Source organism: Crotalus tigris, unplaced genomic scaffold (assembly GCF_016545835.1).
Source record: "Crotalus tigris isolate CLP2741 ecotype Arizona unplaced genomic scaffold, ASM1654583v1 scf7180000017604.1628558, whole genome shotgun sequence".
NCBI classification, from domain to species: domain Eukaryota; kingdom Metazoa; phylum Chordata; class Lepidosauria; order Squamata; family Viperidae; genus Crotalus; species Crotalus tigris.
The window spans coordinates 844427-865479 of record NW_024096507.1 but is presented as its reverse complement, the minus strand read 5'-3'; the positions used below and the strand labels follow the sequence as shown (position 1 = coordinate 865479).

At 39.8% G+C, this 21053-nt stretch overlaps 1 protein-coding gene across 3 annotated transcripts in view; it reads right to left on the bottom strand.

Annotated features, from left to right (window-relative positions):
• Positions 1 to 5061, bottom strand: part of PDE4D (phosphodiesterase 4D) — a 693804-nt gene extending 688743 nt beyond the window's left edge. For 2 of the 3 annotated variants that reach the window (XM_039320056.1, XM_039320050.1), the window contains exon 1: positions 3412 to 5061. The gene's annotated coding sequence lies outside the window, so the exon portion shown is untranslated. The remainder of the gene's footprint in view (positions 1 to 3411) is intronic. The other variant, XM_039320117.1, reaches the window with a different exon arrangement.
• Between the last annotated feature and the right edge of the window lie 15992 nt (positions 5062 to 21053).

Here is a 21053-nt window from a genome sequence, read left to right as displayed (position 1 = left end):
CAGAATATCAGAAAGGCACACTCAGACTCAGGTCAAAGTTCATGCCACAGGAACAACTCCAAACAAAAGCTCAAGAAGGTACAAAAACCACTTCCTACTACATGTGGTCAGCTTTCCCAGAGCCACATTTCTGTCTGGCTTTGCTCTTCAATAAACTACAACCTTCTTTCTAAGACAGTCTCCATTTTGTTTATTCCCAACTTGGACTGGACCTGATGAAGATTTTTCTTTCCACAATCCCATTAGGTCTGCATAGGGCAAAGCATAACATGCCAACCTAATTTAAGACGTGATTTGAAATGGTTTGGCATAGCAAGGAGTGCAACGTGTACCACTATATTGAATAAAAGGAAAAGCAGAATTGGAGGATTATACAATTTGCTAAATGAAGAGCAGACAAATGCAGAAGAAAAACTATAAAACAATTTGGAACTGAGGTCCTTTAGGTTTTAATGGCATAAGAGAGGTAATGTAAGTGGACTGGAAACATCTTCAGGAAAAAGAGGAATGCGTTTATCTATTTAAAGAAAGGAAAGGAGGTAAAAATATTTTGGATACCATATTATGTAGAAATGGTAGAAGCGCTCACCCTATCAACTGTAAGACTTTTAAGTAAAAAGCGGAGAGAAAATTAGCTTAGCTATAATTAGGGCTATCTGAATCCATACTAAGCTTAATTAAAATGCACTTAGTATTTTTCTATGACTTACAAACCCAACACATTAACTAGTTTATGGTTCAACCTGTTGGGCAATCCTAGAAAATAACTTAATTCAGTCATTAGGTAAACCATGTTGATTGTGCTTTTGTCAATATAAAAAGCTAGTTTTCTGAATTTCATTGTAATATTATCTCAGCCAAATGGCAATTTGCTTCCTGTGATAAGCAATTTCAGGTTTAATGATTTATGTGATTTTATTTTTCAGGAATATAATGTTCAAGGAGAAATGTAAATCTTATAGGTATGAGTCAAGATTCTAATTTTATTCAGAGAAAAGCTTTGTATAGTAGTTTTAGGAAGAAATAATCTACAGTATTTAGATGCTATTTTCCCAATCTCTAGTCAATTTCAACTTCCATGCAGGTTGTTCATAACCTACCCATTACTGGTAGAGATAGATGCAATAGACTTAGTGTTGCCTATTATTTTTCAATGAAACATTGCAAAAATTATCCTGAAAGGACTTAAGTGAAGCAGAGGCCGTTATATATGAATCAAAAATTTAAATGCGCTTTTCCCAACCTGACCTCTTCCAAATGGATGACAGTCTCAGTGCCAGACAGCCCTAGAAGGCACTAGGTTGTAGAACAGGGGTGGGCAACTATGGCAATTCCTCTTAGTCGCCATAGCCGGGTCAGGAATTGTGGGAGTTGAAGTCCACAGGTCATAAAGTTGCCACAGTTGCCCACCCCTGTTGTAGAGGAAGAAATTATAGGGAAGTTCTAAGAGGAATTGTAAAGTTACACACTATATGTCAGGCTGATTCACAGAATATTTTTTTTTACATGCCTCTTTGCATCACTTATTTCACTGCATTATAAAATCTCTAAATGGGAAAACTAGATACAGAGGCACTGCAGGAAAAACTACAGTGTAAAACGCAGTTTTACAAGTTGTTACATGGAACAACGCAGAATATATACAATATATTTTTCTATTCTATAATTATCAATTTTAAAAAATTGTGGAAGTTCTGTTTGTGCTAGGAGCACTGATATTAATCAAAAACCCATAAGAAATGCTCAAGTTGTACTTTTAACCAGTGACCCTGTTGGTATTCAAGGAATACTGATGCAAAATTCCATTTAGCATCTCCAATTCTTTTATAGTATTCTATATGCCCTTGCCCAGCATTATTTTTAATATTGCAATTTGCACCACAGCTATACGGCAATCTTGCACACTACATAATTTGAGCACTGGGTTTCAGTGGCTCTGCTTTAGTTTTAACCATGGTTTGAGGAGAGGGCATAGATGAGGTATTTTCAGTTCCACAGACTCATCAGGATGACAGAAGAGATGCACTAATCCAGAAACCACCCACAGCCTAATCTAAATTAAAGCAAAAGAAGGCAAGTCATATTACAGCAAACAACATTTTTCTCTACATAACACATTCTTAGAAAGCATTATAGGCAGCTATTTTTCTTGACAGAAAGCTCATGTAAACTTGAATATCTGAAGCCTTCTACAACCTTGTATCTTTATTAAAATTAATGAGTTTTTATTGTATTGGTACCAAGGACTCTATGGCCATTCAGAGCAAAAAATCAGCTTTCTATGCAGGAAGAGCTCTGCTTCCCTCACTGGATAGTTACTACAAGAACTAATTTTAAAGAAGACTTTCCTTAAGTCTGCCTTAAGCTAGTGGAGGAAAGGTTGAATATCAATGAAATACTTTTGCTACATAAAAAAACATCAAAAATAAAGGCTTTGAATCCAGTGTGACTTTTAGCAACTTTTCTAAGTCCCACTGTGTCCACTTATTATGGAAATATGCTTGGAACACATACCCACAATTTAAGGCAGCATTTCCCAGAAATTTTAAAACTCTTTTTCATTGATGATTTACTTATCCCTATAAACCAGGTGACAGATAGAAATCAAGGCTCCTGTTCCCTACCTGTAGCCTTTCATTTAATTGCTTCCCTCTAAAAGCTTTCCATCTGACCTTGGGCCTCTTTATCCAGAAATAAATCCTACTAAATTCAATGACTTGTTTCTACAGAAGCTTATGGATAATTACAGACTAACCTCTAACAGAGGGGACAGCATAAAGTACCATTTCTCTAATCCAAGACTCGTATGCACCAATTAAATTGTGGATATTTGTTCCAAGCATGTTTCCATAATAAGTAGACACAATGGGACTTACTTAGCAAAGCTGATAAAAGTCACACTGGATGCATCACTAAAAAGGATGATTATTTAATTATCTATTTAAATTTATTGCAACAGCCCATTTCCATAGACACTGGGTGACTTACAAATTCAAATACAAACCCCCCAAAAAAGTTAAAAACATAAAAGGAAGGGCTCTTAACACAACTGCATATCATACATCCCATCCAGCCACTGTAGTATTTTAAAAAGACACATTGTAAGCCAAATGCAGCCTGTTCCTCGGATCAAAACCTCATAATTCTTGTACTTATTTTTAACAAGAGCAGGCACAGAAAGAACCGAGTAGCATTACTTGGAAACAGCGATATTCCTTAATTCGGAATGCTCCAGGGCACCGAAGTTCAAAGGCACCAAGCAAGTTAAACTTGGCAGGCTGATGGGAGCAGCCTTGAAAGCGCTCCTGTACATTAACCCAGCCTTTCAAAAAAAGGGAGGGAGGGAGAGAGCAGCTGGCATTTAAAGTGTGAGATTCCCACACCGAGTTCAAAAAAGCAGCGTTTACTCACAGGGTCCTCCCGAAGAGGCAGCGATTTAGGACAGGAAATTCCAGCGCAACATCACTCACTATGCCGGAGATACAAGAGTTCGGGTCAGGAGCAGGGCAGGCCCCCGGAATTACCAGAAGCCCCGGGACTCGTGCTTGTGCAGGCTGAACGGTAAGTGATGAAAGTGAGCTCACTTTAATCAGCCACTTGGTTATCCTCTCCGCGCGGCAAGTCTAACTGGTTCGGACAAGCAGAAAACACTCCAACAGCCCAAATAAAAAGGAAGGGAAGGGAAGCTCTCCCCTACGCCCGGCTGCTGGGGCTAACGCTCCTTTTTCAGGCAGGCAGGCAGGCAGGCAGGCGTGTGTTAGGGTGGGCGGGGCTCTGGCAGCCCCGGGAGATGGAATCGCACTGGCTGAGTTTGTCTGCACGTTTTCAGAGCAACAGGTGACTTGCTTTGATGTAACCAAATTATTCAAGCCGGCGCTCCACGTTCCATCCGCATCACGCCTGCCTCCCCCAGGAGGACTAAAGCCTTGGGCCGGAGCATGCGGTGCAGGGGAGCAGCGCACGAGGCCTTTGGCGTTTTCAGAAAAGAGCCAACTCAAGCAGGAGTTTCTACAGAACTTCTCTAGGGCGAAGTCATCCTGCAGTTCAGAGAGTCATTGAGTGAACCAGCCAATGAAAGGATTTCCGTAAGAATTGGTTGCAGTGGCATCTTTTGTGGGGTGCCATTTCTCTTTAGGGTTGTCCCCCCCCACACAAACGTGAATTTCACTCCCCCTTAAGTAAAACCGACACCTCTGTGTTAGTTTCCCTCCCCACACTGGCTCTGGAGCACACAAGTCCCACCCCAGGGGGGAGTCCGCTTCCTCTTTCAGGGCCAACCAAGAGATTTCTCTAGCACTGCATTTAATGACAGTACAGGTAGTCGTCCACTTATGACCACAACTGAGACCCCAAATTTTGTTCTTAAGCCAGACAGTTGTAAAGTGAGTTTTGCCCCATTTTATGATCTTTCTTGCCAGGGTTGTTAAATGTATCATTGCAGCTGTTAAGTTGGTAACACGGTTGTTAAGTGAATCTGGCTTCCCCATTGATTTTGCTTGTCAGAAGGTCGCAAAAGGTGATCACATGACCGTGGGACACTGCAACTGCCATTAATAGGAACCGGTTGCCAGGGGCATCTGAATTTCAATCACATGACCATGGGAATGCTGCAGCGGTTGTAAGTGTAAAAAATGGTCATAAGTCACTCTTTTTCAGTGCTGTTGTAATTTCAAGCGGTCACTCAACAAATAGTTGTAAGTTGAGGACTACCTGCACTTCCTAATTATGAAACCTTTACAGGAACATGGGGTTCAAAAAAGTCCAGAGACAGCTAGGACTCTGATGGACTTATGTAAAAAATAGAGGGAGCTTTCACTGTGTAGATGCAACCACTGTTTTTGACCTCCCATGCCCCCCTGCAACCTGGGATTTTGGACACGGTGGTGGCTGTTTTAGCCATTCATTATTTCTAGATGAGCAGCTTATGAAGTTTATTAAGCAGATCCAGATGATTTAATGAGTTCTGTTGTTCATTTCCTTTAACTGCTAGGTCAGACATGTCAAACACAAGGCCTGGGGGCCGGATGTGGCACGCGAAGTGGTTTCATGTGGCCCGCGAAGCTATCTTTGAAAAAGTGAGGGAACGGCCCCCGCTGCCTTGACCCTGGCCCAGGCCGGCCAGGAGCCAATGTACAATTTTGTGGTGGCCATCTATGCTGAAACGCATTCAGTCTTAGCTCCACAAGGCCATCTGGAAACAGCAAGGAACCAGCCCCTGCCGTGTCGGCCCCGCCCCCTCAGTGCATGCCGGAGAGGTGTCACCCTTTGTGAGGAATGAAGAAATGCACCATGCCTTGGCACTTGCCCCAGTCCCACCCCCTTCTGCCAGAGACCCTGAGATCTGTCCCACTCCTGCCTAGGTCCCCACAGGCACCCTTGACACGAATGATGTAGAGCTGGCCACGCCCACCCAGTAGGTCACACCCACCCCATCCATGCCCACCCAGTAGGCCACACCCACACTGGCCACACCCACCTACCTCCCCCAAGGGCAACCGCAATGTTGATGCGGCCCTCAATGAAATTGAGTTTGACACCCCTGTACTAGGTGCTCTGAGAGATGCTTTTTCTATGACTAATATTCTAGATAAGAAAGCCACTTTGCTTGATGGTTGCAAGAGCCACTCTACACCAGAATCGCCCCAAACTTCAAGGAAAGTGGAAGCATGAAACGCTCTTGTTTGTGAGCAAGTCCAAACTCAACTCACTCAGGGTCCAGTTTTGGGCAGGCGTTGCCAGGAAGTGAGGGGGACAGGCAGGGAGAACAGATTTATGGTCCAGAGAGGGAGTCCCCCATCTTTCTAGCACATACCAAAAAATTAGGTCATGGGAAGGTCAACTAGGGGTTAAGCAACATGAACATTGGTGGGCTTTGACTATTTAAAGGGGAGCTAAAGTTGGCTTCCCCTTTTCTGTTGGTCCAGCAGAGGGATTTCCCATTCCCATCCTTTGTTTTCTGTTTGAAAAGTACTTTTATCACAACATTCTGATCGGTATTGGTAAGTGGAGCATGAGTGATACTAGGCAGGAGGAAGTCTCTGGAAAAGGAGCCCCTGTCCAGTTTGGATTGAGGACTAGCTGTCCCCCTCCCCCATATCTACGGAGGGCAGGAAAAAGAACCCTTTTCACACGATGCCATACTGCACCTACCTTCTGTCTTAGATTAGGGTTCATTGGAGGGGGCTGCCAATGCATGATTTAGAATCTGGGCCCAATGCTGCACCAAACCTTATGGGTGCAACAACTCAGAACATGGTGATCAATATTTTCTCACTTTTGTAAAGGATGTTATTTATTTCCCCTTTGTGCCTGGCTCATTTCTGTATAAAGCTAAGGGAAAAGTTTCTTAGGGCAGCTACAGAAAGCTAGCTGGACTTCCTTATTAAATCACTAATATTTGACTTAAAAGTATTGAAGTGTCCATAGAGTGTGATCAAAATGTCAAGGTGGTGGCCACAACATTTTTTGATTGAAGTTCAGTCTCTTTTCTATGTGCATCGCATATAAAAATATTCTTACATAAAATCACAAAGCAGATTTTATAACTTATGTACTTTGAGAATGCACAAAGGGGTGCCTGCACCCAGAAAATCCTTTCCAAGAAATCACCCCTTTTATGGCATATTATCAGCACGGCTTAGACTTCACAATTAAACAAAATCCTTGTCCTGGAGGCACCTTTTGCATAACACATCCTTGTCTCTATTTTCTGTTTGAGTCATCCTTATAATCTGGATGATTAGAGGATATACACTTCCATCAGCGAGAGTAATCTATCATGAATATCTGGGAACAGAAAATCCTAGTTAATAGTGATATCATTAGATCCTACAGCCACTAACACTATATATTACAAATTTATATCTGCTAGAAGAGAGCTGTTAATGGTCTATAGAAACAAGGAAGATATTAAAAGGGAAACTTGCCCGACAATGTCCAAAGGAAAAGCCATTCCACAAGAGGAAAAAGCAATAGAAAAGGCATGCTTCTGCACCCTCGGACATGGCATTCCTTAAGCAAGTTTATATGGAGAAAGACCGGCCTATATGATGTGATGATGAGGTAGGCAGATGTTATTTGGAGAAGGCAGTCCCACAGATATCCAAACCCGGAACCGTGAAAGTGACAACCAAAACTGAATTGTACCTAGAAGCCATCCGTAACTAGCACAGCTCCTGCAGAAATAATCTAAATGGGTTCAACAATCTGGACCAGTTGTAGCTTACAAATACACTTCAGGGACAGTAGCCATCTACCTGTACCTTGCAATCAAGAGGAAATTAAAGCCTGGGTGATTGTGAACAATCTCATGTTCTAGGGAGGATTATAACTGGCCTGTTGGGTAAAGCTGAATGAAGTTCTCTTGACCACAGCTACCACTGGAACAAAAACTGGAGTTGGATGAGTTACCAATCCAGAGTCATTCCATCACTTCCTCCTTATCTTATTGCCATGGTGCAGCCACGAATATGGGCTGGAATATCTGGACTGCATGTCCCAAATTCAGTTATTCAGTCCTGACTATCTTCAAAAGCACTCAGTTATATACATGGTTCCTTTTTTTTAATAGCTGCAGAAATATTGGAGTGAGAATTGAGTACTCTTTTATCTCTGGGTCTGACCAAATACTTAAAATATGGGCATCCTTGGTTTAGATTCAACCCTGTGGTCATGATACTGCATACACTGTCAAGGTACATGCAGTTCTCACAGTCCATCTGTGTGAGTACTTCTTCTGACCTGCATCATAGGTTGACCCTGATCCTAGCGCCACTGAGAACCAGACAGTCCACCTGAGCTGACTGTAGATTAAACTATTTGAACTCTGATATTGTGGTTTGTAACACATGATTTAGCTTTGCAAACCCATACAATTGCATTTTATTTAATAAATCATTGGTAACTATAGCTTAACATAAAAGGTAAAGCTAACCACAAGCTGTCTTCATCCTGTAAATTTGGATTTTTTTGTTTTTGTAATTGAGAAGGCTATCTTTTTTCCAATGTACTGTCTTTATTATTTATTTGTTATCATTTTGCTGTTCTTAAACTCTGGCATTTACAGTATATCATCTGGAGATACATCAAAGTTAATAGATTGTAGATGAAAAGAAAAAAAGATAGATAGATAGATAGATAGATAGATAGATAGATAGATAGATAGACAGACAGACAGACAGACAGACAGACAGACAGACAGACAGACAGACAGACAGACAGAGACAGAAGGCTTTTTCACTGCACTGTCTTAACCAAATCCAAGAATTTTTTGCTTAGCTAACTGGAAATCAAATCTGCTAAAGTCTTGTAAAACTTTACATTTATAATCCAAAATAAGAATATTCAGATCCTCACTATTCAGATCCTCGCTATTCACACAGCTACAGTCTGTCCTTCATCATAGGCATCTTCTGCAACAATTGTGTTTATAAATGGATCAGCTCCATTTCCTTTTTCTGAAAAGAGACACAGAACAGTTTAACAGAATGTTTAATCTCACAATACATCTAGTCAACATATTCAGCATCATTTATTACTAGGAAATGGAAAAAACCAAGTGCTTTCCACCATATGCGTGCACATGTTAACACACTTTTAAAAATTCTAAGCCAAAGGTAAGTAGTTTTGGGTTCTAATTTCCACAGAGACCTCCCTTTTAAGCTTTTCAGTCAAACCATACTTTAATGATATAGAAGACTCCACATCCTGAAGGTGCCCATCCATTTGTTACCTTTGATCTGATTGAGCAGGCACAGCTTAGGCAGAGTTGTCCCTCCAGAGCTATGCTCCCTCTATTTCTATTTCAATACTACTACTACTACTACTACTACTACTACTAATAATAATAATAATAATAATAATAATAATAATAATAATAATAATAATAAGTTGGAAGGGACCTTGGAGGTCTTCTAATCCAACCCCCTACTCAGACAGGAGACCCTACACCATTTCAGACAAATGGTTGTCCAGTCTCTTCTTAAAAACTTCCAGTGTTGGAGCATTCACAACTTTATAGAGTTCAGAGAAGAGCAACAAAGATGATTAGGGGACTGGAGGCTAACAACATATAAGGAACAGTTGCTGGAATTGGGTATGTTTAGTCTAACGAAGAGAAGGACGAGGGGGGACATGATAGCAGTCTTCCAGTATCTCAGGAGCTGCCACAAAGAAGAGGGAGTCAAGCTATTCTCCAAAGCACCTGAAGGCAGGACAAGAAGCAACGGGTGGAAACTAATCAAAGAGAGAAGCAACCTAAACTAAGGAGAAATTTCCAGACAGTTAGAACAATTAATCAGTGGAATAACCTGCTTCCAGAAGTTGTGAATTCTATTCATTACTTTTTTTATTGCAAACTAGATTGTAATGTATATCTAAGCATAAATGCTAATATGCACATTATTTTCTCTTTCTTTCATTTGCATTTATACATGTTTAGGTAATTGGGAAATGAGCACTTTAAGCCTGTGGGCTTTCCTGGAGGAGCTCTAGATGGTAACATATATTATTGTAATATGTGTGGCCCATTTATTTGCACTGGGACTCCTCTGCTTATACTACTGAGTAGGAACCAGGGCTTCTATCACAAGAGGTGACACCACAGTGGCATCACCACCTCTAATGATCCCGACAGGAATCTTCAGCATATCAAGTGTTCCCGAGTAGTCATTTGAGGTTGTATAATTGTCCCAGAATACTTTGGAGAATTTTTCTCAGGGGCTTTATAGGAAATGTGAACATTGCAGTTGGGAGACACAAATGCCTGGCAAAGAGGGCTTTATTGGGCCTCTCAGTATCCAATAGTTGTGAGAGCTGTGGGGTGTCTGCAGATAAGTAAAAATGTCAACAAGATAGCATACCAAATGATTGAAGTCTCATCCTTTTTTGCATGTGAAAAAAACAAGCAGGGTTTCCGTCACAAAGATGCACTTATTGACACACATATCAAGGGTCCTATGAGAATACAAGAGGCTGATAGTGGTCATCATCATTATCATCACAATCATAATCATCCTTTAGCCATTGTCTATCCACTGCCGGATGAAGGCCTCTTCTGCTTGTCCAATCAATATGGTCGAGAACTTTCTTTTGCCAACTGGGCCCAAAATAGTTGTTGATGTCATTGATCCATCTTGTTTTAGGTCTCTTTCGTGGATGCTTTTTATCAAGTGGATCTATTCTATGACTGCCTTGGTCTACCTGCCATCAGTTCTTGCTATATTTTGGCTTTGTTTCAAACATAATTTCTATGTGGAGTTTCAACGACTACATGTGTGAAAGTGTTATTAGAAAAGGAGAAAGGCACTACAACTGGTGCAGAAACTTATCCAAAGGGAAATGGAACCTTTTTCAGATCAATAATATGCTTTCAAATGTATGCTGAGAAATGATGTGCCAGCCTAGTCAAAATAAAATGATTTAAATTAATGGAATATGATTACTCCCAATTATTTCATAATGTCCCTTTTCTATCTCATTATAGCATATATTTTGATGGCAACTTTAGGAGAGGTCTAAGTGATTACAAGTTGGGTAGCCTTGGCTTAGTTATCATACCATTTAACTTAATTGCTCTATAGTTCATGTTCTGAAATTTTCAGCTGACACTTGACTTTGGTTGTCTGTTTTCCTACTGAGAATGGCTACTTATACATCATCCAAGCTTTGAAAGGAACACCTGCAAAGTACAGCACATAACCAAGTATGACAATATCTATATGATCACCAATAAGGAATACGACTTCTTTTTCCACTCTTTTCACTCAGCCTTTGGAAATTATTATTACATTATAGGCCCCCAGTACCGGGCCGTGGCATGCCAGCAACTAGGCCGCAAAAACAAGCAAAATCCCATCTGCGGGATGCAGGCAGCACACAAAACCACGTCCCCTCTGGTCCATGAAAAAAACCTCTCTCCATGTAACTAGTCCCTTTGGGGCACCTCTGTTATAGGTAGACAATAATAAAATATGATTGGTGCAATAATAATGTTCCGGAGAAAAAAAACAAGATCCATTTTCTTTTAACAGATGGGGAATTTTTTGTCTCCTAAAGTAAGTGCATCCATGCAACTCTATTGATTTATCTTCTTCTGTTGTTTACAAAATCTGAAACAGTCAAGACTGGAATAAAAGGAAGTTTCATTCTGGAAAGAAGGGAGTTTAACTGACCCAGGCATAACCAGTCAAACCAGTTGCATATATTTTTGTAAGTCTGACTTGCCAAACACTTGGTTTTGCCAAAAACAACAGTGTTCATTAACAAACTTGGGACAACTGAGATGATGCATTAGAGAAAGAGGAAGAGAATATGCTTAGAAGAGCAGAACAATATATCTCAAGGTCAGAACTACTTACCCTGTATAAATGTGTCCTTATACAGGTCTTGTACCCTGCAACCTGCTTAAAAGTGATTATAATAAAACATTTTGATAGCGGACAATGTAAATTAACCCATCTGGAGGGCAGGTAAAGTACTTTTGTTTCTCCATCAAAGAAGAAAAATGATGGCTTAACAACAAATGCAACACAAGGCTACACCTTTACATACTCTAGCAAAACAGAGTTTAAAACTCAGCCTGTGCTACTAGTTAACTAAGTAACAAGCAAAGAGGCATATCAAACCATGTGAGCAAATTCTATATAAGTATAGATATGAGTGGTGCTTTTTTTGTAAAAAAAAAAAAAAAAGATGCCAGAACTCACACACATCATACAACCCGCCTTGCCTACCCTACAAGATTCCATCCAAAAAAGGTGCCAGAACTCCGTTATGGGCATTCTATGACAAAAAAAGCCCTGGATATGAGCAAAAAGAATCTATCAATCTCCCTTTGGCACAAACTTTATAAACATTTATAAATCTTTATCAATATTTCAAACTTTAGTGGTATTTCCAGATCATCTGATAAGGATATCTTCTTTTAAAAGGCAATCTCTTCCTATCTTACGATGTCAGGATCACAGCTTACCTTTTATTACTCCCTTGCTTAGTAATTCATTTACTCCTGAAAGCTGTCCTTTGAGTAAATGCACATTTGAAGTATAAATATTATTTGTATCTACCTACTATTTGTATCTCCAATACCCATATGTTCATACTGGGGTCTGCACTCAGATGGTTAAAATTATTAAGAAAAAATGAATGCAAGAGTTTTTCATCCTATAACAGCTTGAAAAAGAAGGAACCAAAAGCAATTTGAAAAAAAGATAGGTGTCATTGTTGGTAGAACTTTGAGTGACAATCCTATTACTGCCAGTGAAATGGAACTTGTTAAAAAAAATTGTTTACTAGAGTTCAGGAAAACTAAGGGTTTAAGTGCTATTATTTCCAGCAGACAAGAGATGGAGCCAAACCTTATGTTTCAATCAGTGTGGTTTATTCTCTGAAAATTTACAAGTAAATATGAAAACAGTATAGATATTTCAGCCAGAGGCCACTCTTGGGTGTCCTTGTTTGGGCTGGAAATTGAATCAGGCTGGAGGTGGTTAATACTTGAAAGGGAGGCGTCCAGGAAATACCAAGACCGTTGATTAGATCAGGGAGATTAAAATATACCTCAGTAGACGCAGTGGCAAATCATGTCTGACTTTGGCAAGAAATGTACATGGATATGCTTGTAATGTCACTAGAGGTCAGGCTCAACTCAAAAAATAAACAAGACTACAGATGCAGACTGCAACTTGTCAGATCCTACTGTGGTGACATAGACCTTGATTTCAGGATCAGTCCAAGATTTGGCATTAACTTTATAACCCTGAATGGCTTCAGACCAGAATTTCTCGATATCCTGTCTTATATAATTAGTACAGGTAATCCTCGAGTTGAGTCCAAAATTTATGTTGCTAAGTGAAACATTTGTTAATTGAGTTTTGCCCCATTTTATGACCTTTCTTGCCATAGTTATTAAGTGAGTCACTGCAGTTGTTAAGGTAGTAACAGATTGTTAAGTGAATCTGGCGTCCCCATTGACTTTGCTGGTCAGAAGATCGCAAAAGCTGATCACATGACCACAGAACACTGCAACTGTCATAAATATGAACCAGTTATGAAGCATTCTGAATTTTAATCAGGTGACCATGAGGATGCTACAATGGTCATAAGTATGAAAAACGGTCATGAATCACTTTTTCAGTGCCGTTGTCATTTTGAACGGTCATTAAATGAACTGTTGTAAGTCTAGGTCTACCTGTGGTAGAAAAATATTTATTCTTGCATTTGTTGGCATGGTTTAATTTTGGGATAAGGAGCACTTCTGGGGATTTACCCTTATCTGGATTTGTGTAAGGACCTACAGTATGAGGTGCTCACCATGAAGCAGTTGAATAGATTTAGAAGTTTCCATACTCACATAGAAGTTCAAGAAGAGAAGAAAAATGGACCTTGTCAACGCTACCAAATCTGGACAAATAACTACTAAATGTCATCAAAGAGTTACAGAAACAACTTTTTGCTGTAGTCTCATAGATTTATGCTTCTCTGAGTTAGTAGCCCTACAAATACATTTAACTAATTAAATGTTTAAAGCTTACTTGTCCACATAAGCCTATCAAATTGCTAAGATCTTCTGTAGAAGTCCTTACAGAATCTTGGTTCTCTAAAAATGGCTTTTGGAGAAGAGGACAATGAGAGATGGAACCTGGAAGGGAGGTTTTAAGGCTGCATATGCTGTCTGGGGTGCACACATAGTCTTGTATGTGTTGTAACATTGTAAGTATTGCACGTATTGCAGTGAAACAAATGCAGCCTTTTCTCTTTAAAGTAAACATTCAATTAAGTTACTTTATTAAAAAAAAGAAAAATATCTGGGCAGTTGATTTTCATGGTTTGCTTCATTATACAGTGATCCTAAACCTAGAAAAAGATATAGTTACAAACTTTTTATTTCATTGCCATAACTTGCTTGACTGAGCTCTGCAATCAATTAATTTTTTTTTTAAAAAAAAAAAAGTCAATAAACACTTCTTTTAGGGAATGGTTCTGCTGTATAAACCACCACTTCCCAATTGTTCCTTTTCTCTTACCTCTGCCAGGCAACAGAGACAGTAAAGACTATTTATTGCAAAAAGGTCAAAGTTCAAGATTAGCACACATTCACTGCATGATAAAAGTTACAAGATTCATTCAGAAGTTTTAAGGAAGACTCTTGCTGGGACCTCTGAAGAGCAGTTGCTAGTCCATGCATGTCAAACCAAACCCAGTGAAACCCTATAGCAGAGCTTTCCAACCTTTCCGGCTTGGCGGCCCGGAAGGACGGAGCTGCAGGGAAATGTGCGCACATATGGCCCCCCCCATGCACATGTGGAAATGGGCGTGTGCATGATGGTGGTGCTAGCATGTGTACACATGTGCAAGCAGGTCACATGCACCCACTGCATGTGAGCTAGCACCAATGTACATGCGCAAGAGGGCTGCGCGCATCCACTGCATGCATGCTGGTGCCCATGTGATGCTGGTGGCAGGGCTAGCATCCCCCCATATGTGCAAATGGGGCTGCTAGCACTCACGCGGCAGTGCTACCACAAGTGGGGGGTCTCACCAGCTATTTCTGGGGCCCAGTACCGGGCTGCGGACCATAGGTTGGGGAACCCTGCCCTATAGTACCTTAATGTGATATATGAAACCCAGCCAATTTATTTGTTTAGTAAGCCATGTTTAAAATAAGTCATGTGTAGTCTGTGAATTGGTATAAACCCAGAAAAGCCACCCTGCTCAGCCAGTGGCCATCATGAGAATCCAGGGAGCATTTTGTGTGCATGCAACTTGGCTTATTGATGAAGCAGTTGTGATGGGTAGCTGCAAAACATTTGGCTATTACCAGAAGGGAAACAAGAAAGCTTGTTCTGCTATCCCACCCAGTTTTTAGATTATTTTAATCACAATAAATAGTACATGGGGAGCTTCTACGCTGGAAACTTCCATACAACAGTTCTTTATTTTCACAAATGTTTCTGAACCCACATAAGCAATTCTTAGAAAGTAGAAGGGCAGGGGAGTTCACAATTATACAAAAGTGTGTCCAATTATCTTCCCAGAAAAAAGAAAAAGGTAAATTAGTTTGTAAGAAGTATCCTATCTAGGGCATCTTTCATTAAATAAACAATGTTCTAGTTTAAACCAGGTTCTGGTGGGTTTGCAGTGAGAAACAAAAAAAAAATCAAGATGATGACATGACTGCATACCCAAAGTCTTGCCCTTTTTAACATGCCCTGCATGCACAACACAGATTTATAAAGGGAGGGGACTTTGCAATCATGGATGACATCTTGATTTTTTGACCTCCCAGAGAAATCTTAATGCCCTAGATCAGTGAGACTAAGTGCTCAAACTGCAACCCAAAACCCACTTATGCATTGTCGAGTGCCAGGTGAGTGTGGCCCATTGGCTGGGTGTGACCAATTGGGTGGGCGTGGCTGCAATGATAACGGCAGACTGGGTGGGACTGAAAAGTTCAATCAATCAATTCCAACTTTGCAAGTTCTTTTTTTTCCCGTGAGAAGTTGAAATTGACTGATTGAACTTTTTTTTTTTTTTTTGCACATGGCGGCAGAGGCCTAAAGCAAAAAGGTTTTATAAAACCCAGCTGAAGGCCTAGGATTGGGGCGATGGCGCGCATGCCCACAAAGAGGGCTCTGAGTGCCGCCTCTGGCACTCATGCCATAGGTTCACCACCACTGCCTAGATCACCAAGACCAGCTGCACTCTGAAAATTGTATCCTAGCTGTTTCTCACTGTAACTGTTAAGGAATATCCTTAAGCTTTTCAGATTCTTGTCCAGTCTTTCTAAATTCTTCAGTGTCAAAACTACATGTAAAACAAAGCTTTGTGGTGTTTGGAGATATTTTGATGTTATGTGGTCCATCTTTATCCCTCTCCTATTAGATTGTTGTAGAAAATTTAAAAGCAACCACCAAGGATGAGTAATTTTCAGCTTTTGTGCTGATGTAAATGTACATTTCCTTTGTATTTGAGAAATATCTTAACCCAGGGGTTTCAAACTCGCAATGTCACGTGACATGTCGCAATGTATCGTGACTTTTTTTCCATTGCCGGCAATGGGGTGGGTGCGGTTTTGGCATGATGCATCTTACCCATGGGCCAGCAGTTTGAGACCCCTGCCTTAACCCCTCTAAGATTACAGTTGATCAAACTAACCTCAGAGGTATTATTTAAATAAGGCAACAACTGGTTCTGACAATAATTCATCATGTCAGCATCTCAGCATGGGAAATATCAAAGTATTTAATAAACAATACATACCTACACCTTCTTTAAAGGCTGTTATTTCAACAAAGATCAGAAACAGAGTGAGTCATAACAGCAGTAGTAAGGCAGGAATTCTCAAACCTTGCAGTGCTAAAAACCTATACAAATAGGTGTGACCTTTATTATTATAGTAACAGCACATAAGGAGCACGGTGGCTCACATGGTTAGGATGCTGGCTTGACAATAGCAAGCCTCCATTCGAGACCTGAGTATTGCTGCATGACAGAGCGAGCTGCTGTCATTCACTCCAGCTCCTGTCGATCCAGCTGTTCAAACATGCAAAACACAAGTAGATTAATAGCAAGTGAGTGAACAGCACATATGCCTTTTAAACAACACAGCCTATTTACAATTAAATCGTTTGGGACTATAGGACCAAACTTTAGTTTGGGACTATAGGACCGACAGAAGAAATTTTCCATATAAAAATTTGCTTTGACTTGCAATGGCAATTTCTGATAATGCAAAGTTCAAAAAGTTTGATCAGGTTGCTTTACTTGGAGAACTGAGAACATCAGAAGAAATAGCTTGATATCCATCCTCACTGTAGATGCTGAGTGGTTAGAGTGAGACTTCTTTCCTCATTACTTAACTTTTCCCTTCTTAATATACCTCATATGTGTGCTGCAGCTGCCAAAAAGGCCAACACAGTGCTAGGCTGCATTAACAGAGGGATAGAATCAAGATCACGCGAAGTATTAATACCACTCTTCAATGCCTTGGTAAGGCCACACTTGGAATACTGCATCCAGTTTTGGTCACCACGATGTAAAAAAGATGTTGAGACTCTAGAAAGAGTACAGAGAAGAGCAACAAAGATGATTAGGGGACTGGAGGCTAAAACATATAAGGAACGGTTGCTAGAATTGGGTATGTCTAGTTTAACGAAGAGAAGGACAAGGGGGGACATGATAGCAGTATTCCAATATCTCAGGGGCTGCCATAAAGAAGAGGGAATTAAGCTATTTTCCAAAGCACCTGAAGGCAGGACAAGAAGCAACGGGTGGAAACTAATCAAGGAGAGAAGCAACCTAGAACTAAGGAGAAACTTCCTGACAGTGAGAACAATTAATCAGTGGAACAGCTTGCCTCCAGAAGCAGTAAATGCTCCAACACTGGAAGTTTTTAAGAAGAGACTGGACAGCCATTTGTCCGAAATGGTGTAGGGTTTCCTGCCGAGCAGGGGGTTGGACTAGATGACCTCCAAGGTCACTTCCAACTTTACTATTAATATTATTATTATTATTATTATTATTATTATTATTATTATTATTATTATTATTATTTGTGTGATATCTAAAGCATTTTTTAAAGCATTTTTTTAAAGTATTTGTTAGGTATGCATAAGCTGTTCACAAACCATACTATTGCTTAGCACCGTATTAATACAGAATTCAATAGTCTTATTAACATAAAATTGGGGAGAATTTTTAATCAATAAATCACAATTATGCATGCTGAGTTTTTAAATTTAAAAATTGATTTTTAAAATAAGTCAATAGAAGTTATTTGTTAGATTTTATTTGTTTGATTGTATTTTCAATACAATTAGAATTAATATAAATAATATAATATAAATAATATTAATAAAAAGCTGGAATATAGTTAAACATCAATATTATACTAAGATCCCGGCTTGGCTATCGTCATTGGAGGCAGTCACATACCCCAATTTGTACAGGATAGACAAAGCTATTATATATAAAGACATCTTGACAGAAGAAGGTTATTTAAAACAAAAACAAGAACTAAAACAACAAGGAATAGACATGGAGTGGTGGTCTTATCTCCAGATACAAGCAAGATACATGAAGGATAAGCAAAAATGGGGAATTAACAGACAAGATACGGGGTTAGATAAAATACTGCTAGGCCCGGAGAAAAAACAAATAAAAAATATTTATAAACACCTGTTGGAACATGAGCTATATGAGGAGCAGGTTAAAAAAACAATGGTGACATGGGCAATAGATCTAGGATATAATATAAATATGGATCAATGGCAGCAAGTATGGGAGTGAAATAACAAAATCACAGTGGCAACATCATATAAAGAAAACCTGTATAAGATGGTTTACAGATGGCATCTCCCTCCAGCCAGATTAGGCAAAATGTATAACGGATATTCATCTATGTGTTGGAAATGTAAAAAAGAAAAGGACACCTTTTTTCATGTATAGTGGACATGTAGAGAAGCACAGGTGTACTGGCGTATGGGCAGTACACCTGGGAATGGGCAATAGAAATGACTAGGCAAAACATTCAATACAAACCGGAGACATTACTATTAGGAATACTAGAGAAAAATGTAAATAAAGAGGACACATATTTAATTATTCATGTGGTCACAGCAGCAAGGATACTATTTGCTCAAAAGTGGAAAGCAATGGAAGTACCGAGTGGGGAAGCACTAATAAAGAAAATTATGTATTGTGCAGAACTAGATAGGATAACTAAAAGATTAAAAAATCAGGAAGAAACAGAATTTTATCGAATATGGAATAAATTTTATAGATGGAGGGGAAAAAATGGAGGTCACAGTAAAGAGATAAACTGAGATTGAGACTAGAAATGTATAGTTGTATATTATATGTAATTATGTACAGTATGGACTGAGATGTCAGTCAAAGACGATTTACCAATGTTTTTAATCCTTTTTTTCTTTGTACTTAATAAAAATTTAATAAAAAATTTTTAAAAAAAGAATTAATATATGGGTGTTTCTTTTCATTCTGCCTGGACAAGCTATGTCTCTCGAAAGCTGGTAGGTTAGTTCCATCTGGGCTGTGATTTTGTGCACATAAAACCTCCAATCCTTGCCAAATGTGCTCTGCATTTTCCTCACCACTTTGCCTGGATAAACCAGCTTGTCTGGGTAGAGCAGATAAGTGGTGAAGTTTGGCTTAGCTGTCATAAGTGTGACAGTTTAACAACTAGTTTTCATGGACTGGACCAGATCAGTCAAATAACACCTCTGATTAACTTTTATTTATTATAGGTTATTCTAGGACTATAATCTTGTTCACGTTTATATGTTTCTACAACTACAGACATATTACAACAAGTGATAGCATCTCGCCAAAAATTGACTGATATCACAAAGCTAAGCAGGAGTAGAGTTCAATGAGTGGCCATTGAAAGGAAAGGAGCTGCGTGTTTTGCAACAGGAGGAGGGATCGGGGTGGCAGAGCAGCCCGGAGTTCTCAACTCCACTTGCACCGCCTTCGGGACCCTTTGTTGAGCAGCCGAGGGGGACTCCTTTAATTTTGCTCTTCTCCTCCTCGCCACGTATCCCCTCACCTACCTGTTGGGTTCTCCTTAGGTAGTTTTGCGCCCCTCCCTCGCTCTCCACTTTGGAGAGGCTTTTTTTTTGTAGAAACTAAGCAAGGAGAGAAGCAACCTAGAACTAAGGAGAAACTTCCTGACAGTTAGAACAATTAACCAGTGGAACAACCTGCCTTCAGAAGCAATGAATGCTCCAACACTGGAAGTTTTTAAGAAGAGACTGGACAGCCATTTGTCCGAAATGGTATAGGGTTTCCTGCCTGAGCTGGAGATTGGGCTAGATGACCTCCAAGGTCCCTTCCAACTTTACTTTACTACTAGAGACTCTCAGTAAACTCTAAGGCATTAGGCTAGATTGGAACATCTAGAAAGAAACCCAGAAATTAATGGCAAATAATTTCCATATTTCTGCCAATAAAATGAAATAAGCTTGACTCAAAGAGGACCTTATCCTCTTGGGTAAGATGGCTCCTGCCCTCTGGAATATCATGCCCCTGAGGTGAGATCTACATCCACTCTTTAGGCCTTCAAAAAGGGCTTCAAACCCTGGTTCTGCCAACTGGCTTGGCACTTCAATGGAGGAAGTCATATTAGAGGCAGTTAATGGACTGATATAATATTCCACTTCCACTCAGTGTCCATCTTACTCCCTTTCTTGCCATCATTGTTAATTTTAGGAGAATTTGAATTTAAATATTTATTTTAATATTTAATGTTTTATCTTATTTTTACTTGGTTGTAAGCCACCTGGAGTCATCTCTTGGCAAGATAAGTGGCATATAAATTTAATAACATACAAACATTCATACATACATACATACATACATACATACATACATACATACATACATAAATACCCAGCCTCCTGCAGTCAGCACAATTTTTTTTTAAATGACATCTTCAGCCTTTTCAGTTAGAGACCTATTTGGTCTAGTGCAGGGGTGTCAAACTCGTGATGTCACGTGACATTGCACAACGTATCACGCCGATTTTGCCATTGCCAGCAATGGGGTGGGCGCGGCTTCTGGATGACGCATCCAGCCCAAGGGCCGGCCTGGTCTAGTGGTTAAGGCATTAGAGGCTGTGGGTTCTAATTCTGCCATAAGCATGAAAACCGCCGAGTGACTTTGAGCCAGTCATTGTCTCTCAGCCCAATCCACCGGACAGAATTGTTGCTGTTGTGGGGAAAATAGGAGAAGGAAGATATATTAGGTATGTACACCATCCTGAGTTATTGATAAAAATAATAAAGGGGGGATATAAATAGCTTTTATTTTTAACTGAGTTGGAAAACCATAATCTTTCTTGCTTTTTAAAGAGATGGAGAAACATTTACAAAAAGTACTTTAATGTGGAGTGCTTGGTGTTCTCTGAGTTTGATTGTTTTCTTGCATACATTTCATTACCAAACTAGGTAACATTATCAGTAGTAGTAGAAAGTGGGATTTTATATACTGGTGGTTGCCCTGTCAGTGTTGGTGGGAATGGTCTTGGTAGTTCT